The sequence below is a fragment of the Gracilinanus agilis genome, chromosome 1 (assembly GCF_016433145.1).
Source record: "Gracilinanus agilis isolate LMUSP501 chromosome 1, AgileGrace, whole genome shotgun sequence".
Taxonomy (NCBI): Eukaryota; Metazoa; Chordata; class Mammalia; order Didelphimorphia; family Didelphidae; genus Gracilinanus; species Gracilinanus agilis.
In genome coordinates, this window is record NC_058130.1 from 98,536,924 (window position 1) to 98,564,783 (window position 27,860).

General features: G+C 36.6%; 1 protein-coding gene across 6 annotated transcripts in view; it reads right to left on the bottom strand.

Moving 5' to 3' along the window:
* Window positions 1-27,860, bottom strand: part of MAP4 (microtubule associated protein 4) — a 248,111-nt gene that overhangs the window by 163,223 nt on the left and 57,028 nt on the right. For all 6 annotated transcript variants that reach the window (XM_044683131.1, XM_044683185.1, XM_044683249.1 and 3 more), the window contains exon 2: window positions 27,107-27,161. The gene's annotated coding sequence lies outside the window, so the exon portion shown is untranslated. The remainder of the gene's footprint in view (window positions 1-27,106; window positions 27,162-27,860) is intronic.

Genomic DNA, 27,860 nt, shown 5'->3' on the forward strand with positions numbered 1-27,860 from the left:
CACAATTCCAGAGATATGACAATGAAGGATACTACCTACCTCCTGACAGATATTAGGTGCAGAATTAAAGATATGTTTTTGTATATAGCCAATGTGAGAATCTATTTTGCTTGCCTATATATTATATTTTTACATGAATTGTGTTTTCCCTTTTGGGGGGGAGGGGTGGGTTGGGAAGGGGAAGTAGATGGACAGGAAGATTAATATGCTATTTAGTTGACAAAAAAAAGTTACACTGAAACAGAAAAATGATCAGTCTTCCAAGTAGAGGATGAAGGAAGCATGATTAGTTTTCCTATTAAAAAGTTATGAAGGGGGCAGCTGGGTAGCTCAGTGGAGTGAGAGTCGGGCCTAGAGACAGGAGGTCCTAGGTTCAAACCCGGCCTCAGCCACTTCCCAGCTGTGTGACCCTGGGCAAGTCACTTGACCCCCATTGCCCACCCTTACCACTCTTCCACCTATGAGACAATACACCGAAGTACAAGGGTTTAAAAAACAAACAAAAAAAAAGTTATGACGGGGGCAGTTGGATGGCTCAGTGGATTGAGAGCCAGGCCTAGAAACAGGAGGTCCTAGGTTCAAATCTGGCCTCAGACAATTCCTAGCTGTGTGACTCTGGGTAAGTCACTTAACCCCCATTGCCTAGCCCTGTAACAAAATATAGAAGGATACATATAAAGATATTAGGGTTTATTAAAAAAGAAAAAGAAAAAAACAAGAAAATACTAAAAATAAAAATATAAAAATGAAAAGTTATGAAATTTAGTGGATACAAACTTAATGACCAATAGTTAAATATGGCAGACGACACCTATTTCACTAAGTTCTCCCAAAGAAATATTATATACTGCTACACTGTGCCTTTAAGAGCCTAACACAATATTGCAGAAAAAAGCAGTTTGAGCTGACAGTGAGCCAAGAAAAATTGCCATTAGGAAAAAATGCCTTGCTATGAAGTTCCTCTCTCCGTGGAGTCAGTGAGAGCATGTGCTTTTACTTTTATAAACAAAACTCTTAAGGACTCTGGTGAAGAGAATACTTTCTTATAGTCACTGCATTCATTAGTCAGAAAAAAAAAGAGAGATTTTTTGCCCTGATAAATCTGCTTTCACCTTTATCTTAAAAAGAGGATTCTTGAGAAGAACCTTGGCATCTTTAAAGAAAATGAATAGTGGAACAGTTTTTATAATTAAAGTAAAGTCATGTGGTCATAAATTCTTTTATCCATAAGTCTTTTCCATGTTCCCCTGTTTGTTCCATGTTGTTTATGGTACCATTCTTCATTTTTAAGTCAAGCATCAATTTTGATTTTATCTTGGTATATAGTGTAAGGTGTTGGTTTATGCCTAGTTTCTGCCATATTGTTTTTGAGTTTTTCCCAGCAGTTTTGGTCAAATAATGAGTTCTTCCTCTAATAGCTCTGTGTTTATCAAACATTAGGTTACTACGGTCATTAACTAATAATTTGATCTCCTAACCTCTTCCATTAATCCACAGCTCTATTTCTGAGTCAGTACAAGATTGCTTTGATGATTATTTCTACATAGTATATAGTCTGAGATCTGGTACATCTAGACCTCCTTCCTTCATTTTTCCCCCCATTAATTCGATTGATATCCTTGACCTTTTGTTCTTCCAGATCAATTTTTTAATAATTTTTTTCTATTTCCAGGAAATATTTTTTGTAGGTAAATTTATTTAGTTGGGATTTTAATTTTTATTATACTTGGGAAGCAGCTGGATGGCTAACTGGATTGAAAGCCAGGCCTGGAGACAGGAGGTTTGGGGTTCAAATTTGGCCTCAAGACACTTCCTAGTTGTGACCCTTGACAGGATAACTATCTTTTTATTCCAATATAGCCTCAAATAAGAAGCAGATGCTAATGTGTTCAGATTCACTACTGTTTCTGTAATACTTTGACTATTGCAAACAGCTTCTTTGTACCTACAGAAAATGGCTGCCCATTTCTGTACATTACACTACCAATAATGAAATAAGTCTTGCTTTTCCTAAAAGGAAAGTTGATGAGAAAGTTGGTAAAGTAATTATTAGCCCAATATTCCTATTACCAGAGTGTAGCCAGCCCATTGTACAGAGATGAATTTAAAATTTTACAACCTTACACTAAGTTTAAAAGTTAAATAAATCACTCTTAAGTGACCTACTTCTTATACTTAAGTATAATAAGATTTTTTTCCCCTGGCATTCAAATCATTTTCCTATTGACTTAAAATTTTGGAGATGCTTCATCTTCCCTTGATTCTATGATCCTGAAAGATAGGCACTTCAGACCTTATTGTTCATTATTTGCTATATAGACTAGTGAGTATGAGGAGTCTAGGGTGACAGTGAGGTTGTGAGCCTGAGTAACTAGGAAAATAATGGTACACTCAACCGAAATAGGCAAGCTGGGAAGAGAGGCAGATTTTTGAGAAAAGATAATGATTTCAATTATAAAGATACTGAATTTAGATACCTATGGCCCTTCCAGTTTAACAAGTTTAATAGGCAAGCGGAGGCATAGAGATCCACTGGAGTTTAATGAATAGGAGTTATATAGTTAAATCCATAATTAAGGAAAATCATTGACTGCAGTTTGGAGAATGGGCTATAGTGGGAAGAGATGATTTCAGGAAAGGAAAACAATTAAAAGGCTTCAACAACTGGTGAGGCAGGGAGTAAATAAGGGCCCAAACAAAGTGGCTAGTAAATAGAGAAGATATAAGGTGTTATAGAAGTACAAATAAGATTTAGCAACTGATTTAAATGAGGTAAAGTGAGGGGTAGAGCATAACATTGAGATTACAAACCTGTAAGTCTAGAAGAAAGGTGATTCCCTCAACAGAAACAGGAATTTTTTGCAGAGGATATAATTTGGGGATATGATAAGCAGTTGTGTTTTGGTCATGCTAAGTTTATGATGCTTATCCAGTTTGAAATGTCAAAGAGGAAGATCTAGAGCTCAGGAGACAGGAGGATAGACCTGGGAGTCACAGCATAGATGTTAATTAACCTATGACAAGGGATGAAAAGAAGTCACTAGAGAGACCCAAACAGTCTTGGGACAAACCCACAGTTATAGGATGTGATACAGATGGTAGATGGGAGGCCAACCAAAGGAAGGGTAATTCACATGAAAAACCAGGTGAAAAAAAAAAGTATCCACGAGGAAAGGGTGTTGGTAGTAAACAGAGCAAATGGAGAAGAGAAGTCAAGCAAGATGAAAATTGGGAAAAGAACAGATCCGGCAATTAAGAAATCTGTGATAACTTTGAGGAGGTAGTGCCATCTGAGTAACAGGGTCAAAAGTCCAACAGCAAAGGCTAAGGGAGAGAGGGAGAAGAAGAATAGAGGGCTATGAGGACAGATAGCTTTTTCTAAAAGTTTGGCAGAAAAAGGGAGAAGTGACATAAGAAGGGATGGTGGTATCCAGTGAAAGTTTTTTAAAGGATGAGGGAGGACTGGACATGTTTGAAGGCAGTAAAGGAAAACCTAATATATTGGAAGAGACTAAAGGGGGGGGTGGTGGTATCAAAGGAGCAATGTGCTCAAGAAGCTAAGATCAAGATTATAGAAAAAGAAGTTGGCTTTGGCAAGGGAAAAGGCTACTGGGGAAAAGGAATAAGAGTTTTTTTGGTTTGTTTTAAAACTTTCACCTGCCTCAGAAGTAAGTACAATTCTAAGGCAGAAGAGAAGAGCAGTGAGAAAGTAATGAGGGTTAAATGACTTGGCCAGGGTCACATAGCTAGGAAGTCTCTGAGGGCAAATTTTAACCCAGGTCCCCTGGACTACAGGCCTGGCACTCTATCCACTGCTAACTAGCTGCCCATGCTAAGTTTTAATAGGAACAAAAAGGTACAAAAAAGACCTCACAGAATGGCTTCAATTAACTGGAGGAGGACTGAAGAAAGAAGAGAACTTTTGAAACAGGTTTTGTGGGGAATAGTATAAAGAAATCAATTAAGGAGGAGTAAAAGGATTTCCTTGTTGCTACAGGGACCATGAAATTAAATAACCTAAATCTATAGTATACCCAGTCAACTTGGTTATGTGACTTCCTTCCTCTCCCTTCAGCAGCATGTAAGTAGGAGTCTAAAGATAAGAAGGAGCTTAACTGATCCAGCGCTGGGGCTTGGAGAGCAATGGTGGGGATTAGTTAGAGGGAAGGGAAGCAGGGTGCCACAGGAGAGAGAACTGGCTCTGGACACTGAGAATATGGGTTTGACTCCTACCTCTGGGGTTTACTACTGTGTGTGACTTTGGGTAAGCGAGTTAATCACTTTGGGCCTCAGTTTCTTCATCTGTAAAATGAGGGAATCATAAGATGTAATAAAATGGCTACCATTCATAGAGCACTTTAAAGTCTGCATAGTATTTCACATATATTCTCCCATTTGATGCTCTCTGTAGTGGCTGGTGGGGTCCCTTCAAGCGCTCTACATGAACCTTTGATGCTGGAGTAGAGTCAGTATGGCTCTGATTTGGATAACTCTAGGGCTGGAATAAAGAAAAGAAGAAAATGAATTCAGAGTACTAAGAAAGGACTTGAGGGTGGAAGGACTGGAGAACATGAGGGCAAGGCTTAGTAGCACTAAGGCACGAGGAGAGAAGGAATGCCAGGTTCTGGTTACCAACCAATTAATAAGTAATGAATAGAGGAGCCTAAGAGTTCTCTATCCCTTAAGTATGACAATTTAAAAACCTCCTTTTTCTCCAGAAAGCCTCCATCCATCCACACGTAATATCAAGTAATACTTTATTTTTAACACTCTAAATTTACTTATGTCAAAAAATTTTTATTACAATTATTTGTACTTGGGTCTCATCTCCCTATAAACTCCATGAGGGCAGGGATGCACTCAGATGTCAATCCAGGCAAAATCTATTAAAATGAACCCACCTCTCCTTGGTATTCACATGACTTCACTATATTAGAATTTTGCTGTACACATTGTTAGAGGGTAAGCTCAGAAGTAGATCTGTAGCAGAGGCTTTTTGTAGTCATTGTATGGGTGAGCCTGAGTGAGGAGGCTCAGATTCTCCCTCATGAAACCCTGGGCAACAAGTCATTTGACCTTTGTTGCCTCAGTTTCTTTACTATGAAATTAGAGGGTAAAACAAACTCTAAGATCTCGTTCAAACTTTAAATGCCCTAATCAGTAGGACAAAAGAACTGCTCTGGAAGAAGTTTGGGATGAATATTTTGCACTCCATCATTACCTCAGAAAAACCCTACCACCAGATACAGAGGCACAGGGGAATACAATAGTATTAGTCATGATCAGCCAGCAGATATGCAGCCATTTTCTCCCAACTGGACTCTTTATCTCCTTATCTGTCTCCTTCCTTGGTCAAGAAAGACTTGGAGTCAAGGTGTTTGCCTGAATGACTGCCACACACATCTCTTCCAGCAAATACTTGAAATGTGCACCAGAACAAATACTGATCAAGAAATCGAAACCGTAATAAAGGAATTCTTTATCTCCCAATATTGTGCAAGAGGTCATCTGCAGGCTCACCAGCAATAGGTGAGATCCCTACTGACAGCAAAGCCAGGGCGAGAAGGCAAAAACGGCTCAGCCTCCCAGGAGAAGATCCAAAGACACCCGCAGCTGGCGGGGTTCTGTGCCCTGGAAGTGAGAGCGGAGGATCCCACAGGAGAGCCTCAGGAGGACCTTGGAAGCCCCTGAGGAAGGAGGGCCCAGAAGGGCCAGTCTCTGGGTGAGAAGTCCTAAGGCCAGGAGGTAAAGGTCAGAGCAGGAAGCCAAGGGGCACAGAGAGTTTTGAATCCAGAGCTTGTGACACCCTTGCCAGAACATCCTCACTTTGTCTACATCCTGCCTCTCACTAATCAAACCAAACCTGGACGCCTACTAGGCCTAGTCAAAGATGCCACACAACAGCAGCGACAGGGCCAAAACATAGTGCCCAAAGAAGCCGATATGGTTTGTGAAGAATATGTCAGGATGGGACTAAGGAGCTGGAGGGGTTTAGATCTGAGAAGAGGAGCCAGGAAAGGCCACATGCAAGCTGCCTTCTGTAAGAAAATCAGAATTATCCTGCACGGCTCCAGTAGGAACAGCTAAGTAAAATCATCAAAATAACGGCAAGGCATAGGGCCGATTTTACTTTTTCAGATCTTAGAAGGATTACAATGGTATAAAAATGGCATAAAAATGGCAGGGGCTGCCTAATAAGCTATTACATTCCCAATCCCTGGACTCAAGAAGAAGCCAGATATCATGGAGAAGACTAAAATCTTCCTTGGATAAGGAAATTAAAGTCCTTCCTGACTCTATGATGTTACAAGATTGATCATCTTAAAATAATTACAGAATAAGATTCCTCAGCTTTCCACAAGGATTAATTCTACTTTTTAGATTGGTCCTGCCTGAAAGAATATAGAATTTTATGTGGACAAACACCCATATAAAAAATCTGGAAGGGACTTTAGCACTCATCTAGTCAGACCATCTAATTTTTATGGAAGAGAAAACTGAGGCCAAGAGAGGTTAATTAACTTCCTCAATGTCAAACAGATAGCAAATAACAAAGCTGGGATTCCAACTCAAGTCTTTTGCATCTAAATTCATTGATCTTTACCATGAATGGCCCATGATACAAAAGCAGGGGAATGGAGCCCCCAAAATCAGACTCCTGAAACTAAAAACATGTGCCTAGATATGCTGACAAGTACATGAAAAACTGAATAAAAGTTTTATCACCATTTATTTTCCCTTCTCTGTTTCAGCATGAATTTTGAAAGATCTAGTATATGAATAGGTGCAGTAAAAAGAGAAGGGGCATTCTTAAAAAGGGACTGTACCCCAGAGTGGGGTATAAATATAGCATTGAGGGGAAAACAAGGAAGGAAGCTGAGCCAAAGGATTAATATTAAAGAATAAGAAGAGAGAAGATTAGTTCAGCTTTATTACAGAAAGCCTGACCTAATAATAATAGAGCCATTGAAGATTTTTAAGCAAAACCTTAAATCTCAGCTCTACACAAAGTCTTAAGTGAAAATGTGTCTTTAACTGTTCACCATATCAAATCCCAGAAACCACACTACTACTCTCTTAAGATATCAAAGGTCGAAACAATACTAGCTTGTCCCTGCAGTACTTTTACCTCTCAGCTCCAACCCAGCTTTATTATATGTGTTTACAGGTATGTTTTTCCATATTCACATCTATATACATTTGATGTCATCCTAAATATAAACCAAATTAAGGGCAGAGATTTAATATAAAGTTGTTATATATGGCATATAGCATAGCATCCTTAAATCCTGTACTACTAAAAATAACAAATAAGAATCTTTGGCTTATCTACTTCTTATCAAAGCGTCAACAGCTAAATTTCAAAATGTTCACATTTTATTCCAAAAAAACACTTTTTAAGAATGATGGTAAAGCAGGGGAGATTCAGATCCAGAAGAAAATTCTTGACCCAAATATGGTTGAACTTTATACAAGGTTTTCCAAAAGCACAGTTATCAGAGGCAGCTAGGTGGCTCAATGGATTGAGAACTCAGGCCCAGAGATAGTAGGTGCTGGATTCAAATCTGACCTCAGATATCTTCTAATTTTGTAACCCTGGGCAAATCATTTAACCCTCATTGCCCACCCCTACTGTTCTTTTGCCTTGGAACCAATACAAAGTATTGCTTCTAAGACAGAAGGTAAGAGTTAAGAAAATAAAAAAAGGCATTCTTAGCAGGTTTACAGATATAGTGGGTGAATGAAAATAAAAATAAAAATCATCAACAGAGTAAAAAAGAGTCAAAGCAGAAGGTAATGATCTTAAAGTAGTACATCCTTAAGGAAGCCTAAAATAAACATCAAAACCCATTTTTTTCTTAAAAAGATGAAACAAAGAATGAAATTCACTTAAAAAAAAGAGCAGCATTAAATTCCTTTAAGGGTGGCGAACCACCAGATTGAGAGGGAGGAGAGAGCATTTTGAAAATCACAGAATAACTTCTCCCAAGTGGGCTGCCACAAATATTCTATTTAAAAGAAAGATTCTAAAGGTCTAAGAGGATTTCAAGAGCTATACTTCAATATTTCCTATAAAAAAAAAATCAGTAGTTTGACAGGAGTGGGAAGTGACAACTGTTGACAGGTTGAGGAAAATAGGCATACTAATGTACTACTTGTTTATGGAGCTGTGAATTAATCTAACAATTCCTGAAGGCAATTTGGAATTGTGCCAAAAATGTCCAAGTTACTAAATGATGCGTTCTCTTTATCCTGGTAACACAACTAATAGCCCCAAATCTCAAAGAGAAAAGCACCCATATGTAGAACTAAAGTGTTCATCAATTATGGAATAAGTTAATCAGTTGTCATCTATGACTGCAATGGAATATTATTGTGCCTTAAGATATTACAAAAGTGTAGATTTCAAAGACCTTGGAAGACTTTTATGAATTGATTCAGATTGAACTGTATAAAACTCAAGACATCAATATTATATAAAGAAAACCATTTTTAAATACTCAAGAGCTCTATGTAATAACAAAACAAAGGACTAATGGGAAAGCAGAGAATAAGAAATATTTTCTAATACAGTGAATATGGGGGATGTTTTGCTTAATTTAACTATGAATATTTGTTACAAAGGTTTCTGGTGTCTTCCAGTCCCCACCCTGGAGTGTCATGAATTAAAAGGCAAGGACAGGAAGCTAAATGTAGCAGCGTTAGTTATTCCCTATTTATTCTATATTTAGATTATTTGGATATATTTAGTAGCTTATTGTCTCTCTCATTAAATTATGAGCTCCTAGATGGAAGAGACTATCTTTTGCCTCTTTTTGTATTCTTGGTGCTTAACAAATTTACTCACTGCTTGAGACGGTTGCCCTTCCTTGACCCCCTTCAAAAGGGTGTCACTGAAGAGAAAAGGGAAACTATATATAACAATCACAGTTTCATCCATTTTTTCTGATCTATTTTTATATACAGAAATGGTCATTTTATTAAGTATGTCAAGTTCAGAATAATTGTTTTTTAAATGAATGAATCAATCTATAAGACTGAAAACCTAATAGTAGTCAAAAAATATGAGCAAATACAAAAATAAAAATTGCAAACAGTTCATCACTCGTATGAAAGATGTTCCAAATTTCTAATAAGAAAAATGTAAATAAAAAAACCCCTGAAGTTTCACCTCATAACCAACCAATTGGCAAAGATGACAAAAATGGAGGGATTACAACCTAACAGATTTATGTATTGTTGAAACTCCTGTGAATTACTACAACTATTGTAAAAAGCTAATTATGAAAAGAAGTGACTAAAATATCTATGACCCTTTATCCTAGTCCAGTGATGGCAAACCTATGGCACAGGTGCCAAAGATGGCAAGCAGAGCTCTCTCTGTGGGCATGTGGCTGCTCCCCTCCCCCTCTACACCTCTCCTGATGACATTTTTCACATCTCCCACCCCTCTGTCCAGCAGCCTAATGGGAGCACAAAGGGGGTCTGGTGGGTAGCTCCCAGGCAGCAGAGCTGGAGAGGAGTAGAATACTTGGATCACTCCCTTCCCACTCTCTACACTCACTGAGGGCATTCCTCACTTTACTTGCCCCTCTGCCTAGGATCCGAATGGGAGCACTTTCTCCATTCCTTGTGTGGGGTAAGGAAAAGGGCAAGACACCCGGCGGGGGTGGGGGGCCCCCACATGGAAATGGGGAGGGGGGGGCCTCCAGGGCCCAACATTCTATCTCTAAAAGGCTCGCCATCACTTCCCTAAAATAATATAAATAAATAAAAATAGGATATGGAATTGAATAAGACATAAAATAAACTTTTCATGAGCTAATTTTTTAAAATGCAATATAAATTTATCTCCTCTGTGACTCCTTCCAAACTCTTGTATAATACATTTGGAAATGGAAGGGACATTAAAATTCATCCAGTGAACTCAAACAGTGGATTGAGAGCCAGTCCTAAAGACAAGAGGTCCTAGCCTCAAATGCAGCTTCAGACCCCCATTGCCTGGCGCCTTGGAAACAACACACAGTATTAATTCTAAGACAAAAGGTAAAGGGTTTTTAAAAAAGGTCATCTATCCCAGGCCCCTCGTTTTATATATAAGCAAGTAAAGCCTAAAGAGGAGATGATTTGTCCACGGTGATTCATGTGTTGTTAAACAGCCAGTTTGAACACAGGTCCTTTGACTCTCAGAGAGCAGTGAGTGCTCTTTCTACTGTACCATGGTGCTTTATAGCATTGGGCTGACTTTTGTTTAAAACTGTTCTTAGGGGCAGCTGGGTGGCTCAGTGGATTTAGAGATGGGAGGTCCTGGGTTCAAATCTGGCCTCAGACACTTCCTGGCAGTATGATCCTGGGTAAATCACTTAATCCCCATTGCTTAGCCCTTATTGCTCTTCCCCTTAGAACCAATACTTAGTATCGATTCTAAGACAGAAGGTAAGGGTTTAAAAAAAACTGTTTTATATGGAAAAAAACTAATCCCTCATTCTGCTGATCTCACTTTGTATCCTTTGGATAAGTCTTTCTATATCTGTATTCATCATCTTTATTACCCCTCTTGGCACTCCATTATATTCATATCGGTCAAATTATTCAGTTAAATCCCCAAATAATTCAGACATAGCCCAACCCTTCCATGGGTAGATCTGTTTGTTCATTTTTCACTCTCATTAACTTTCTCCCCTCCATATTTTATAAACCCCTTTCATTTAAAAACTCCTTAAGAAGCCTTCCCAATAAGATCAAGAGTGAAATAAGGATGCCTATACATATACCTCTGTTATTTAACATTGTACTAGAAACACTAGTGGTAGCAATTGGAGAAGAAAAAGAAATTGAAGGTATTAAAATAGGCAACAAGGAGACCAAACTATCACTCTTTGCAGATGATCTGATGGTCTACTTAAGGAATCCTAGAGGATCAACTGAAAAAGTAGTGGAAATAATTAACAACTTTAGCAAAGTTGCAGGATACAAAATAAATGCACATAAATCATTAGCATTTCTATATATTTCAAATACAACTCATCAGCAAGAGTTAGAAAGATAAATTCCATTTAAAATCACCCTAGACCAGTGATGGGCAAACTTTTTAAAAAGGGGGCCAAAGGAAAGGAAATGCTCATCTGTCAGTCTGTTTCTAAGGCAACTCTTTCGAAGTTCCATTGTATTGTATCCTACTCACTGTATTCGTCAGATTAGGAATAACTTCACTGGGCAGATAGAACATTTCAGGGGGCCACATCTGGCCCAAGGGCTGTAGACTCTAAATGATCACTCTATTGCAAATATTAATAATATGGAAATAGATCTTGATCAGTGATACATGTAAAGCCCAGTGGAATTGCTTGTTGACTACAGTAGAAGGGAGAGAGGAGGGAGGGAAAGAACATGAATCATGTAACCATGGAAAAACCCCCTAAATTAATTAAATAAATAAATTTAGAGAGTGTAAGCTCCTTAACATCATCATACATTCTGACCTTTATTCCAGGTTCAATGAAGAGGAAACACTTCAAAGTAAAGGTCTTTTTATGCACCTTTGACACCATCCCTGATCATCTTCTCCATAAGACTCCCTGTACTACCATGCCGATACTTCCCTCCTACCCAGGACCCCAACACAAACTACAATGGCACCCTGCTATCTCTAGGATAAAATATCAACTCCTTGGTCTAACATTTAAAGCTCTTCCTAACTTGGAGTATTCCCATCCTATACATTTGTTCCTGAATGAGTTCTACAATCCAGTTATGCTAGATTTTTTATTAATCCTTATCCATAACATTCCATTGCCTATGAACAGCACCCTATTTCCAGGTTTTAATACTGGCTAGCCTACATGCCCATAATGTTTTCCTTCCTCATTTTGGCCTCTGAGAATCCCTGGTTTTCTTTAAAAAAAAAAAAAAAAAAAAAAACAAAGAACACAGTTCAAATGCCACCTTCTACACAGAGCCTTTTCTGATGCCCCAGTAACTAATATCTCCCATTCCTCAAACCACCTTAAATTCATTTTGTATGTACTCTATATATGAATATGTACATGTTTCCTTCATTTGAATGTGATCTCCTTGATTCTTTTGTTATTGCCCTTTGCCAATTCCTGACATATATGGATATTTTATAAAAATAGTTTTTATGTGAATAATTGCTAATTTTTTTCCCCCGCAATTTCACCAAAAAAAAGTGAAAATTTACTTTTCACAACATTGTTACAATCTCTTCAGCAGGATCACTGAGTCAAAAGATCTGATCAGTTTTAAGGCTTTTTTTTTTTTTGGCAGATGGGGTTCCAAATTACACCAAAAATGTAATTTTAGGTACCTATTTCCCCCACCACCACCCCCCCGGCCTAATCTACACTGAATTTTGCATTTCACGCTATTTTTGTCAGATTAATGAAGGAAAAGTTTTAAAGTGTATTATTGAAGAGCTTAAACAATTTTTCTAATGGAAAACATTTTTATTTCCTACTTCAAAAATTATCTGTCACTCAGAGAAATAAAAGGGAAAGGGAGGAAAGGGGAAATTAAAGGGAGAAAATTAAGGAAGGAATCAATCCTAAGCAAAACAAAATCTAAGGATGTGCAAAAATATCTATAGCTGTTTGGAGGCAAAAAATGAGAATCTGGGGGGGGGGTGCCCATAAATTGAAGAATGGATGAATAAGTTATAGTATATAAATGTGATAAAAGACTATTTTGCTATAAGAAACAATGGAGATATTTTGAGAAAAGTCTGAGACAGCTTGTCCCAAGTGATACATAGTAAAGACAATATGTATGGTAAAGCCAAACAACTGTGAAAGAAAAAGAAAACTTTTAGCAAGCCTAGATTTCAGAGGATTAAAGAGGAAGCAGACTATTCACTTCTAATCGAGGTGCAAGAGCAGAATGAAAAATATATTTTTTTTGATTTAACCAATGTGGGAAATTTCCCCCCTATTAATCTACGGAACAGGATTCAGGAAGAAGGCTAAGAAGGTATGTTTTTACTGATTTAAAATACTAACACATCATTTTTGAAAATGATCTGTTTCTTTTAACCATTTCATCTTTAATAATAAGCATATTGCTATAGATTTTTAACAGTTCCTTACTGATTGTGGCTGCTATCCATTTCCCCAACACTTTATTAAAGAATTATACTATCACATTTATCATACATCTATTTCTTTGTTAAGGTTTATCCATTCTGTTCTATTGATTTATTTTTTAAACATAAACCACTTTTGTAATTAATATGTTCAAATCTATTTTGAAAGCTGGTATGGCCAGTCTCCCTTTACCAAGTTTGTTAAGTTTTTTTAAAAATATTTTAGGAAGCAAAGTGGCTTTTACTTCAAAGTGGTTCTTAGGAACTTCTATTACTTGATAGTGGTTCTATAAAGGGAAAGGCTTTCCTGTGCCTCTTCTTAGTTAACTCCTCTATTATATTTAAAATGGCATGAGACTTATAAAAGACTTTTTTCATATTAACAAGAATATCTATATTATAGTTTGGTAGACTGTATTAGTCTGAATAAACTACATTTTCCCCAAAATATGTGACACATTACAAAACCTGCATATGGCTTATATATAATCACATGAAACAACTAGTAAATGATAACAAAAATAAAATCTTTATGTGAATTGGAAGCACTTTTAAAAAAAAAACCATCATTTAAACCAAATTTTACATAATTGCTTTAAAAGTCCACCTCTTGTCTTCCCTTATCTTAAGGTTGTGTCCTATGTTCAGAACAATACAGTGCTAGCCAATAAAACAGAAAAACCTATGAAAGGTAAAGGCAAACAGGAATCCATTTTAGAGTGAAATTAAAAGTTATTTCTTCAAGACCACCTAAATCAACATTTGAAGAATATGAAGAATACAAATGTTGCATATACAAGATTTTTTAAAACTGTGTCAAACTGCCTTGAGTTACATTGGAAATTCCCTTCTAAAGTAATATACTACTCAAATAATAATCCTGAAAGATTTTTTAAAATGCAAAGCTGAGGACTTCTATCTGTGGCTGACCCTCAGAGACAGTTGACACCCCTTCACAGGTTCCCTTTCTTAGCATATACAAGCCTAAAAATACTGGAAGCAAGACCTGACAAATGCCTGGTATGAAACCTTAGAAGCCTTGAGATCTGCTCTATTAATGGCTGTTAAGTGCTCTTAGACAAATGCTTTCAGTTTTATATCTATGCCTCTGCCTTTTATTCCAACACCAAGCCATTTAAGGTCAAACATCCTGAAGCAAAATCATATTATCCACTCTCTAAATGAACTTTGTTTAGGAGGGGGAAAAAAAGTTTTGTCCTCATACAAAGCAAATTTGCATGCCGTGTACGCGTGTAATTATATGATATCTGATCTCTGAGGTACATAACTAGCCTCCAAAGAAGGCTTTGTCTTTATGACTGTCATTCAAATTAGATTACAAATTTGAGAAAAAAAGACAGCATCCTCTTGCTCTCTGTCTCCACTTCACATATATTTTCATATCACATATTTTCAACTCAAGAACCATTTTACATTTAAATTCTTTGAAAAGGCTGACTGAAAAAACGTGGCACACAGCTTAACAGGAGTCAAAACATACTTTAATGTTTGTAGTTAAGGCTACTATCTTAAAATAAAATAGCAACTGGGGGACTTAGTGGCTAGAGAGTCAAGCCTGGAGACAGGAGATCCTGGGTTCAGACACTTCCTAACTGTGTGACCTTGGGCAAGTCACTTAACCTCCATTGCCTAGTCATTACTGCTCTTCTGCCTTAGAACCAATATATAATATTGGTAACAAGACAGAAGGTAAGGGATTTTTTAAAATAAAAAAATCGTTAAAAAACTTTTTATAGCATTATAGAATTCTGAACCCTTACCTTCTGTCTTGGAGCCAATACTCTTTATTGGCTCCAAGGCAGAAGACTGGTAAGGGCTAGGCCATGGGGGCTAAGTGACTTGCCCAGGGTCACACAGCTAGGAAGTGTCTGAGGCCAAATTTGAACCTAGGACCTCCCTTCTCTAGGGCTGGCTTTCAATCCACTGAGCTACCCAGCTGCCCCCTAGAATGCTCTTAAAATAATGACGACGTTATAATTTTTTGGTCAGAATTTTGCAATAATTAATATTTGTATAATTTTAGTTATTGGCATGAATCATTTAGTATTTTTCAAGAATGGAATACAAGTTCAGTAGCTATTATTTTCCCCATTAACTGCTATTTATGAATTATTCTTTCATATTTAGAAATTATATACATTCTTCCTGTGAAGTTAATTTAGTAAATTTAGCTTGAGAAATAAATTGTATTTTTAAATAAATATATGTAAAACTTTAAGATATGTTTTTTCCTCTCTTAAGATACCAACAATCACCTGACATTAAAAGCGTATTTAAAAAATCCAAATCACATTAGTTACCAAGTGGCAGTGGCAAATATATTTAAAATCTGTTGTGTTTGCACACAGCTCCAATTGGGTTTTTTAACAGACATTTATGATTTCTTTTTTACTTATCACTTGTGTTTTAATTATTGCTTATTATTTTTCCCTTAATTCATTTCTTCTATCTTTTGTTTTTACATTGCCTAGATTTACCCTGTATCCTTTCAGCTTATCACATTGTCCCTTCCAAGCCTGAAGGCACCTTCAAATTAGTAGCTATGCTCTGAGCCTATTGGCCATGTCACTGGTTGGAAATTAGAGCCAAAGTTCCAGAAGAAAATGGAGCCAGATGCCAAGGAATCTGGGAGGAAGCAAGTCTCCTTGAGAGTGTGGGTTTGGTTGACTATAAACACAGAAGAGACTGTGAAGCTGCCACCCAAAGAGTAATGAAGATGGACGTCCCTGAGGTCCAAAATAAAATCAGATCAAACTAAAATAAAAAGAAAAAAAAAGACTTTCAAAGATGTGTGCTGTTGCAGGTGTGGGTAAACACAAATAGTATAAACCACAACATTCTAGAGTGCAATCCAAATATACTTAACAAAATGAAATTATTTAACAAAATAAAAATAGGACATAGATAATGTTAATATATGCCACAGCAAATGGTCATCATGCATTGCTATGGCCCAAAGGGAAAAAAAACCTAGAGGATTATTTCTTGATGAGTTCAATTACTAAACAAGGACTTAATAAGCATTTACTATGTGCAAGGCAGTGTGAAACACTGCATTGAAAAATACAATCCTTGCTCTCAAGGAGTTTCTATTCTAATGGGGGAACAAATAACTCACAAAAAGAAGCTGAAAAGCCTGGTAGTTCAGGTGAGAGAGCATGAAAAAACTTAGCACAGTACAGAAGCCCAAAGGACAGTTTGGTGAAAAATAGAGATGAGCCTAAGTGCTAGGTACTGTGCTAGAGCTACAATGAAAGCCAACAGTCTCTGAGCTTGAAGAGCCTCATTCCTCAATCACAGTATCAGTCAAGTCAAAGCCACTTGTGATCTCATTATATAGTCATGGGGTAGCCTGCTCTTGAGATACAGATGGGTGAGAAACAAGGAATATTCTCTGTGAAGAGAACTACTGAGCCACTTCCAGCTTAACTTTCCTTCAAGGCGTTACAGGCAAATGTATAAGGTCAGATATAAAGATGGGTAAAATAGATATGTAGCAATGCACAGGCAGCAGGAAGGAAGATCTTGGCTGAGTGACACGGACATTCTATGCGGAATGCAGCAAGAGCCGGAGAAGGGGTTGAGTAGTGAACTGTCAGGAGCTGAAGTACGGAGCTTGGCAGTTGGGATCCTATTAGCTGTCTGTATCCTGAAACTCTGGAGACCTCGAGTGTTAACATCAAGCAAGTGCCTAGACTGAGGAAAAGACAAGTCACTGTAACTGGGTGGACCAATTAGAGTGCATTTAACCTTAGTTTGTGGATTTACTAGCTGACCAAGGATTTGTTCCAGTACCTGTACCATCAAGGATTCAGCTTGGAGCAGTATCTCCTGTGGCGTGAGAAATCCCCTTGTCTCCAAAGCTTTTAGCAGCCACTCCTGTTCCAGCCAGACAATTCTAACTGACAGTTGGCTGTGCCCTCTTTATTAGTTTAATTCAAACCTCTCCCACTTTCCTTTTCCTTAACTTCATTAAACAGTCTATATAACTTCTTGTTTATTTCCTTCTCCACATGCAACAAGAACCCACTATTGTGTAGTTTAACTCCTGGCTAGAGTTAGGATGACAGTTGGTCTCAAGTGCCATTCGCTCAGTCCTGACACCATTCATTCCCAAGCTCTGTCCTTTATTTGTGGGAGTGGGTGTGATTCCCTTGTGTTATTTGTGTCCTGGCAGTCACCCCATCATTCCTCTTTCTCCCTCTATTACTCCCCAGGGTTTTATTTACCCGCTACAAAGGGTAATTTTTAAAAATCTTTTCCGCACAGGGAAATCAGGATACTTTTCTGATGCCCTGAATAACACCTTACACAAAGTAAGAACCCAATCAGTTTTTGTTGGTATGTTTTCCAACTTCTCTTTTTCTTCTCCAACTAACTAATTACTGGACCCCAGTTCTCACCTTCATAAATGGAAGTCTAGAAGAAGGGAGAGGCCACTCTAGGCCAATAGCCATTGTACTTATATATCCATTCTCTAAATAACAAATGACTTAAATTGGAACTATGACTAGGATGCAGAGTGCTAAAGAAACACAATGATCATATTCTGTAAAGGGCATAATAGCAAGAATAGGATCTGATGTTCCAATTCAATGTAAAGTAGATTGGGGATATGGGGATATGCATCACTTTCTTACTTGTAAGTGGCCACTTTGCCAGAGTGATGGTAACTGATTTTACAGCAGTCATAAAACTCAAGAACAACTTCTTATTAAAAAATCTTATCTGGAGGGCAAGCTGGGTAGCTCAGTGGATTGAGAGTCAGGCCTAGAGACGGGAGGTCCTAGGTTCAGATTTGGCCTCAGACACATCCCAGCTGTGTGACCCTGGGCAAGTCACTTGACCCCCATTGTCCACCCTTGCCACTCTTCCACCTAGGGGCCAATACACAGAGGTTAAGGATTTAAAAAAAAAAAAAAGAAAAAGAAAAAAAAATCATATCTGCTGTCATGTTACCCAAACTACTAAGTGTGAAGTGGTACCTCAGAGTTGTTTTGATTTGCATTTCTCTAATTATTAGATTTTAATGTGCTTATTGATAGTTTTGATTTCTTTATCTGAAAATTGCCTATTCATATCCCTTGCCCATTTATCAATTGAGTAATGGCTTGATTTTTTTTTTTTTTTTTTTTTTTTGTATTTTAAACCCTTAACTTCTGTGTATTGACTTATAGGTGGAAGAGTGGTAAGGGTAGGCAATGGGGGTCAAGTGACTTGCCCAGGGTCACACAGCTGGGAAGTGTCTGAGGCCGGATTTGAACCTAGGACCTCCCGTCTCTAGGCCTGACTCTCACTCCACTGAGCTACCCAGCTGCCCCTTGATTTTTTTGTACAATTAATTTAGCTCCTTATATATTTGAGTAATTAGACCTTTGTCAGAGGTTTTTATTATGAAGATTTTTTCCCAATCTGTTGCTTCCCTTCTAATTTTGGTTGCATTGGTTTTGTTTGCACAAACAATTTAATGTAATTGAATGTAATTTACTTTAATGTAATTGAATTAGTTATTACATTTTGTAATTTTTTTCTAACTCTTGCATGGTCTTAAAATCTTTCCTTTCCCAAAGATCTGACAGGTATATTATTTTGTGTTCATCTAATTTACTTAGTTTTTCCTTGTTTCCTTCTTTATATTTTAGTCATTTACCCATTCTGAATTTATCTTGGTGTAGGGTGTGAGATGTTGGATCTAAAACTAATCTATCCCATACTCATTTCCAGTTTTGTCAGCAGTTTTTGTCAAACAGCGGGTTCTTGTCATAAAAGCTGGGATCTTTGGGTTTATAATACACTATCTAGCTCAGGTCATTTACCTCAAGTCTATTTCATTGATTCTCCCTTCTGTCTTTTGGCCAGTTCCATATTGTTTTGACGATCACTGCTTTATAGTAGGACAGTTTAAGATCTGGTACTACTCAGCCCCAATCCTTCACATTCTTTTTCATTATTTCCCTTGATATTCTTTTTTTCTTCTAAATGTATGGCACTGAATAAACAAATTAATTTGGGTAGGATTGTCATTTTTATTATGTTAGCTCATCCTATCCATGAGCAATTAATACTTTTCCAATTATTTATATCTAGTTTTTAATTGCGTAGAAAGTGTTTTGTAGTTGTGTTCATATAATTCCTGTGTTAGTGTTGGCAAATAGATTCCTAAATATTTCATACTGTCTACAGTGATTTTAAATGGAATTTCTTTTTCTAAATCTTGCTGCTAAATTGTGTTGGAAAATATAGAAATGCTGATGATTTATGTGGGTTTATTTTGTATCCTGCTACTTTGCTAAAATTGTTGATTATTTCCACTAGCTTTTTAGTTGATTCTCTAGAATTCTTTAAGTAGACCATCAATATCATCTGCAAAGAGTGAGAGCTTGGTCTCCTCATTGCCTGTTTTAATACCTTCAATTTCTTTTTCTTCTCTAATTTCTACTGCTAGTGTTCCTAGAAACATGTTTAATAATAGAGGTGATAATGGGCATCCTTGTTTCACTACTGATCTTATTGGGAAAGCTTCTAAGTTATCCCCATTGTAGATGATCCTTGCTGATGGTTTTAAATATATACTGTTTATTATTTTTAGGAATGGCCCTTCTGTTCCTATACTTTCTAGTGTTTTCAATAAGAATGGTTGTTGTATTTCGTCAGTCTTTTTCTGCATCTATTAAGATATTTATGTGATTTTTGCTGGTTTGCTTGTTAATATGTGAATTATATGGATGGTTCTCCTATGATTGAACCATCCTTGCATTCCTGGTATAAATCCCACTTGATCATAATGAATAACCCTTGTGATCACACGCTGCAGTCTTTTTACTAGTATCCTATTTAAGTTTCTTTCATCTATGTTCATTAAGGAGATTGGTCTATAATTTTCATTCTCTGTTTTTTGATCTGCCTGGCTTTGGAATCAGTACCATATTTGTGTCATAAAAGGAATTTGGTAGAACTCCTTCCTTGCTTATTTTCTCAAATAGTTTCTGTAGTATGGAATTAGTTGTTCTTAAATGTTTGGTAGAATTCACTTGTGAATTCACCTGGCCCTGGGAATTTTCTCTTAGGGAGTTCTTTGATGGCTTGTTCAATTTCTTGTTCTGAAAAAAAATTATTTAAGTATTCTATTACTTCTTCTGTTAATCTAGGCAATTTATACTTTTGTAAATATTCATCCATTTCACCTAGAGGCATTAAAAGACTGCCTGCCCTTTGATCCAGCCATACATACCACTGCTGGGTTTATACCCCAAAGAGATAAGAAGGAAAAAGACATGTATAAAAATATTTGTAGCCACACTCTTTGTGGTGACAAAAAACTGGAAAAGGAGGGTATGCCTTTTGATTGGGGAATGGCCAAAAAATTGTGGTATCGTGTGTTGGTGATGGAATACTATTGTGCTGAAAGGAATAATGAAATGAAGGCATTTCATGTGAACTGTCAACGACCTCCAGGAATGGATGCAGAGTGAAAGGAGCAGAACCAGGAGAACATTATACACAGAGACGGATACACTGTGGCACAAGTGAACGTAATGAACTTATCTACTAGCAGTAATGCAATGACCCAGGACAATTCTGACAGTCTTATGGGAAAGAACACTATCCACATCCAGAGAAAGAACTGTGGGAGCAGAAACACAGAAGAAAAACAACTGCTTGATCCCATGGGTCGATGGGGATATGATTGGGGATGTAGACTCTAAATGATCACCCTAATGCAAATATCAATAATATGGAAATAGGTCTTGATCAATGACACATGTAAAACCCAGTGGAATTACTCATTGGCTACAGGAGGGGTTTGAGAGGAGGGGAGGGGAAGAACATGAATCATGTAACCATGGAAATTTTTTCTTAATCAATTAAAAAAATTTTTAAAGCACACATTAAAAAAATAACATCTGGTTAAAATCAGTGGAAATGCACATCGGCTATGGGGTGGGGGGAGAGTCGGGGTGTGAAGGGGAAAGTGAGAGCATGAATCATGTAACCATGTTAACTTTTCTAAAAAATAAAAATTATTAAATGGAAAAAAATAAAAACATAGATATGGAAAAAAAATAACATCTGAACACAATACTGGGGCAGTAGCTAAAAAAGCCACCTCATTCACAGATGCTAATTTAGTATCATCTCTTTATACAACTTGGGACTGAAAAACCTTGCTTGCAACAGATTCTTTCTATATAACAGACAATTACTAAACTATCTGGTCATGCTAAGAGTTTCTTTGGATTACCTTTTAAAATTGACAATGCAAATAATCTACATGAACAAAAGGGAATGCAAAACAGTAAGTATATTAATGTAATACATATTATAAAGAATTAATTTAGGCAATTATGGGGAAAATAGAATCAAAAAGATCTGGACACAGTTTAGCTATAATCACATTTTGATATGATCTTGTGTAATTAGAATTCTCTCCCCAAGAATTCTTTTTTCCAGCTTCCCATGTTCCTTCTCACATTATGTGCTAACATAGGGAGGATATAAGTTTTATTTAGCTCCAACCTCTCACTCTTTTCCCCTGATCTTGGTTTGTGGAGGTGGGGTAAGTCCCAGGCAGGAGAATTTCTCACATGTCTTTACTCAGGCTTTAACTTTTGTTCTTATACTTTTCCTACCTCAAGTGATTATTAATAAATCTCACAAAATACAATATTTGGAGTTATTGGATATTAATTTTAATCTTATAATCCAAACCTAGGATCTTAAACATTCAATGAACAAGAGATTCTAATGAAAACTAAGAAAAAGAGCCTTTGAAAGGGTTAAACTTTATGAATGGATGTAAATAGTATAATACAATTGTTTAGATGATGCTTTATGTTTCTTTTTTTAAAATTATTTCTTCTAGACTCTAGTGTATCTAATTTCCTTTACTCCAGCCAATTCTCACTATTGTTTCCGAGGTTAGGAGAAAAATTTAAGTCAACAAATTATCAAAGATCATGTAATACTCTTCTACCCCATGAGAACATAAAACTCCAAAACAAATGAAACCATCAATTCCAAACAACTTCCTGAATAAATAAATCCAAACTGTGGCTTATTCATTCAAATTCTTAGATCAATTCAAATAAAGAACAAAGTTAGCTGCCTTTAAGAGGCCCTTCATTCCAAATTACTAAACTGTAAAGTACTATTAGTATTAAAGTAGAAATTATGACAAAAAAATTAAAAGATTCTCTAAACTAAGAAATGGGATTAATTGTATATGATTAAAAGAAATTCTCTTTTCAAATGATGTCTTAAATTTCAACTGTCAGAGAATAAAAAACTTGACTAACTGCCTCCAAAGATATTGAGGTAATAGAGAGGGCACTAGTTGTAAGCATAAGTCAACAAACTCAAGAACCCTTCAAGGAGACTATGGCTTCTCTAAGCCTAGTAATTCAAATCTACTTTTAAAACTGATTTTTAAATTGATTTAATAGAAAGGAAATAGAACAAATTTACTAACCTCCTAATAATAGTTATACTGCTAGGCAGTTTGAATTCTCTTCTCTGAGCTCATCCTCCATACTTCCTTAGACATGCTCCCAGATGGGACAGGACAGAAAATCTCTGAGAACAACACTGTGCCCACAAAACTAAACAAAACACAAACTGTCAGAAAGTAGTATAGATTTCATAGCAAGTGAGGAAGAACTGGGAAAACAGGGAAATTAAGGAAAAGTCATAGAGCAGAATCAAATGAAATTCTGACAATGTATAAAAAATAAAAATAATATAATAAGTTTTAAAATATGGTTTTTGTAAGATTTATTAGTAGTCGCTAGAAAATAAAGCCACGTGTCATGCTAGCTTAGGCTGTTCAAAACAGCCCGCTCCATTATACTACCATAGGAAGGAAAGAGGGTCTAGCCACGCAAGACCTCACAATATATCCCCCTGTCTACATCAGTAGTGTAACAACAGGAAGCCAGTGGGCTCTTCTAAAATGTAGTTCAAAGACCCCAAAATTTCCAATAACACAAATGCCAGCTTGAGATGATGAGGCAAGCATCTTTCCATACCAGCCAATGGGAAAAGATGGAAAATCTGATCACCTGCAAAAGATTTTTTTAAAAAATCACTTTACAGGAGAAATTATAGAATTTCAAGGCCAGGGAGGAGGCACAGTAGATGCAACCCCAAGCCTGGAATCAGGAAGGCCTGAGTTCAAATCTGACGTCAGACAATTACCAACTGTGTGACCCTGGGCAAGGCTTATTTAACCCTGTTGGCAGCTTATCTATAAAATGATCCAGATAAGGAAATAAAAAAACACTCCAGTATCTTTGCCAAGAAAAGAACACAACTGAAATGACTCAACAATAGCTAGAGATGTTATGCTGGCTCTTGAAGGGAGATATAACCATCTCTTATCGTATTTCTGATTGTTCATTTCAGAAGATTGAGACTACTCTTGAGGACCATTTTATTCTTAAAATGAAAAGAAAGATGGGCTAAAATAAAAGTATCTACTGTGACTAATTTCTTTAGCAGTGCTAGTCTCACCAGGCCAAGGTCTAAATCAGAGGTCACACTGATTATACATTACTGACCAAATTTATAGAGTGTAACTCCAAAGAGATTCAAAGGTAGAGTTATGGTATTTTCCTCTGACATTGTAGAAATCACTTGGTTTTGAATCTGAAATTGGATGAAGAGTGCCCTAATTTTTTCACCTTCAATCAAGAGAAACCCATACTTGACCATGTTAAAATGTAAAACAGCTCCACCCTGTAAATTGCCAAAGATGACAAAAGAAAACAATTGTCAATGTTGAATGGATGAGAGAAAAGAACATAACATCTACAGATGAAGCTGTGGATTAGTCCATCTATTCAGGAAAGAAATTTGGAACTACAGTAAGTTAAAAAGTGAGTAAAATATCTATGCCCTCCAACCCAGAAATTTACTGCTAGGTGTATATTCGAAGGAAGTAAAAAACAAAGGTTTCATAATACATCAAAATATTTATAATATCATTTGATATTTAAAAATGATGAAATGAATTGTGCTAGATAAATGCAGTGGAATATAACTACACCATAAGAAAGGCTAAATAAAAAGAATACAGAGAAATACCATGAGGAGACCAAACTGAAGTGATGCAGTCGAGTAAACAGAACCAGTAAAACAATATACTCAGTGACTAAAAAGCAATAATTGGGAAAAGAAAAAAAAAGTGAACACTGTGAGTTTATAATGACCGAGGTTGGACCCAAAGAAAAGATGAGAAAATGCCCTTGCTTCCCTTCTTTGAAGAGGTCGGGGATATTAGGAAAGGAATATGATATATGACATCAGCCTCAATGTGCTGGTTAGTTTTGCTAAAATACCTTTCCTCCTGTCTTTGTATTTTCTCTTTTGTTATGAAGGACCATAAGAGGTGCAAGAAAGAGAGGAGGGTTCTAGGGAATAGTTATCCCTTCTACACAACAACTTCGATATGTGGCAGGTTGGCAAAAGAAATTAAATTGGAATTTTGGGGGAGTTTCGTGAATGCTGCAGATGCCATTTAAAAGCAGCAGATGACACAAAAGTTTAGAAACTCAGAAATGCACACATAAATTATAAATTTATAATAAGGTTCTACAAACAATCCATAAAAGAAAAAAAAATCAGCCTTCTGCTCTGGTACAAAGGGAGGTCCAAAAAGTTTTACACAGATTTTCCAGATTGTGGGGGGTGCCACATATCCCTAACCCTAGCAATTTGGAAGGGATAACTGTATATTCAAAAAATAAAAGTGATATAGAAACAAAGCCAGTGTAGCTCTTTTTTCTAAACCCTTGCTTTTTGTCCCAGTAAAAATTCTAGGTAATAAGAGCAAGTGCTAGGCAAATGGGGTTAAATGACTTGCCCAAGGTCATACAGCTAGGAAGTATCTGAGACCAGATTTACATCCAGATCCTCTTGACTCCAGGCTTGGCTCTCCATCTACTACACCACCTGGCTGCCCTGATTCTTTTAAAATTTTTAAAGTAGACCCAATATTTTCTGTCTTACCACCCCATAATTAAGTAAAAAAAAAATACGAAATTGTATAGGCTAAGAAAGGAAAAATTCAAGTCTCATGTAATCTGTATGGGGCCTAGTTTATTAAGCACCACTTATAAATTTTCCATTTTTTTCCCTTTGTCTTTTTCAGAATAAAAATTTCCTAATATGGTGTTCCTTGTGCACTTTGGCTATATGCCATGTGAGTCAATAGTCTCTGTCTTGTGGGATGAGGAAACAACTGCCAAATTTGAACTGGTTGGATTTGGGTCAATCAACCGGCAGTCTCTTCACCTTACTGCAGATTTAAGTGGCTCAAAACCAAAAGAAAGAAAAAAGGAAGAAGAAAAAGGTCCAAGAAAAAATATACATGTGTCTTATATGACAATCAGTGACTAATTTAAAGAAGCAACTGAGATTGTCACACCCTTAACCTTTTTACCCATGGACATTTTAGTGATTTCTTTTCTTTTCCTTTGCTATTTTTAACTCCCAGTTGAAAAAGTGACCCAAGTTCTCCTAGTGTATGATTTATTTTTTGAAATGTTATTAGGACAGGATAAAAACTAGAGCCATGATTTCCTTGATATAAACACCCAGAGAATGAAATCCTATCTAACTTATTCAGGTCTATTTTCTCTGTATTTCAGAGTATTAGAGACTTGCCTAGATCATTGGAGAGCCTAACTGACCTGACCAGGGTCACAAAGTCTGTATCTGTAAAGAGACATGAGTTGGATACAGTTCTTTCTGGCTCTAAGGCTATATTCTCTTCACTTTATTAAGAATCAAAAAATTCTGTAAGTCAAAAATTGTTAAAGACCTCTCTCACTATGTACATTTTACTAACATTCTTTTATTTCACATGTGATAGATAGATAGATAGATAGATAGATGCACGCACACTATACATACATTTATGCATATGCATGCACACACACTTAGGAGAAACATCATGATGGAATGGACAGCAGCATGCCGCACAGGAAAACTTGAACTTAACTTTTACTTCTGATACACACACGTAATGATCAAAGACAAGTCACAACCTGTCAGTGTTTCAGGCAACTCTTTAAGAACATAAGCTAAAGGTGAGTTGCTAATAAGTACTGGAAGGAGTTTTCTTTCCAGAGGTTCCCCACATCAATGAAATCACAAGTCCAGACCCCCAAAAATTACATTTAGGCAAATGGAAACAAAGAATTTTCTCAGCATAGTATTTGTACCTACCTCTTGAGATGATTGTAAGAACAAATAAAAAATAAAAGACAACAAATGTGAGCTAATCAATATGAAATTATTTTCCCTCTATTTTAGTTCCAAAATATAGCAAGTTTATAACAAATGATACTCTAAAATATTTTAAAAGGAACACTTAACTTAATACCCATGTTTTCCTAAGTGTGTTGGAATTTTACAAATGAGATAAGGATGAAAGTGACAAACTGAAGAGAAAGGAAACAGGATAAAATTGTGTTTCTTAAATTCTCAAGTTAACTGATTTTTTCCTAGAAGATGAAAATACCTGTCATTTTGGTTCTGGATCCTCATCCCTTCTCTACAAAGCTATGTAATTACCTTTTCTAGGCAACAAATTTCCCAAATTTGTTCAATAATGGCTGAGTTTTAGCTCTTCAAACACTAAAGTATACTATCATTTGTGGGAAGAACCTAGCTAAGTGAGGGGTACCATAGGACATCCCTTTTCCTCGTGCACACTCTTATGATAGAACATTTTTTAAATTATTAATCAGCTCCAGCAGCGAACAGAAAGGTTGCATTGGATCTGTTGGGTCCAGGTTACTACACAGTTAGACAGCATCCATATGCCTTGAGCAGAAAGAAACATTTTCCCTTCCCTCCCTGTTCTCCCAAAAAACTGGCCATCTCTCAGATTTCCTCTCAAACTGAGATCAATTAATTCCACAGTCAGAGGGAAACTAAGCATCACTTGTATTGTTTGCAATTAGTAAAAGCAGTAGACCATACCTGATAGTAGATATTCTTATTTAATGTCCTTTCTGTTTTTCTGCAGATTTCTTATCTGTAAGAGAGGAGAAATCGTGAGTACTTTGACTGGGGGGAGGGAGAACATTTAATTGATGGTTTTTGTTTCTTCATTAGTCATTTCCTAATATACTTCCCTTGAATTCCTAATGAGTCTTTTCTTAAAACAAAGAAAAATAGTTTTAGTAAAATGACTGCATATGTTAATATATCTAACATTAGAGGCATATGGCAGGTACCCATTTATCAGCATCCCCAGCAGAAGCAGTTCTCCAATTCTTCTTCAGGGGCAAGACTGACAATGACGATTGACAATGATACAATAAATATACGGTTTGTTTGAGTGGTCATTTAGCTTTCGTTATTGTAGTCATTGGTTATGCTGCCTTCCAAGTTCTGCTTACTTTTTATCAGTTCATATGAGTCATCCCATGGTTCTCTGAATTCTTCCTATTATCTGTTCCTTATGGTTCAAATAATATTCCATATATTTCTATACCACAATTTATTGTTATTCCTCAACTGAAAAAGAAGTACTTTGTTTTTTATGACACAAGAACACTATGAATACTTTGGTACATGAAGGCCTTTCATTTGTCTTTGACTCCCTTGGAGTATGAGTGTATGTACATATATGTAAGTATCCTTAGATATATGGCTACATACAGGTCCACTGTGGGCATTTTAGGGTGAAAAGGTGGCTTTTAGTGACTTTTCTTGTCCAATTCCAAGTTGT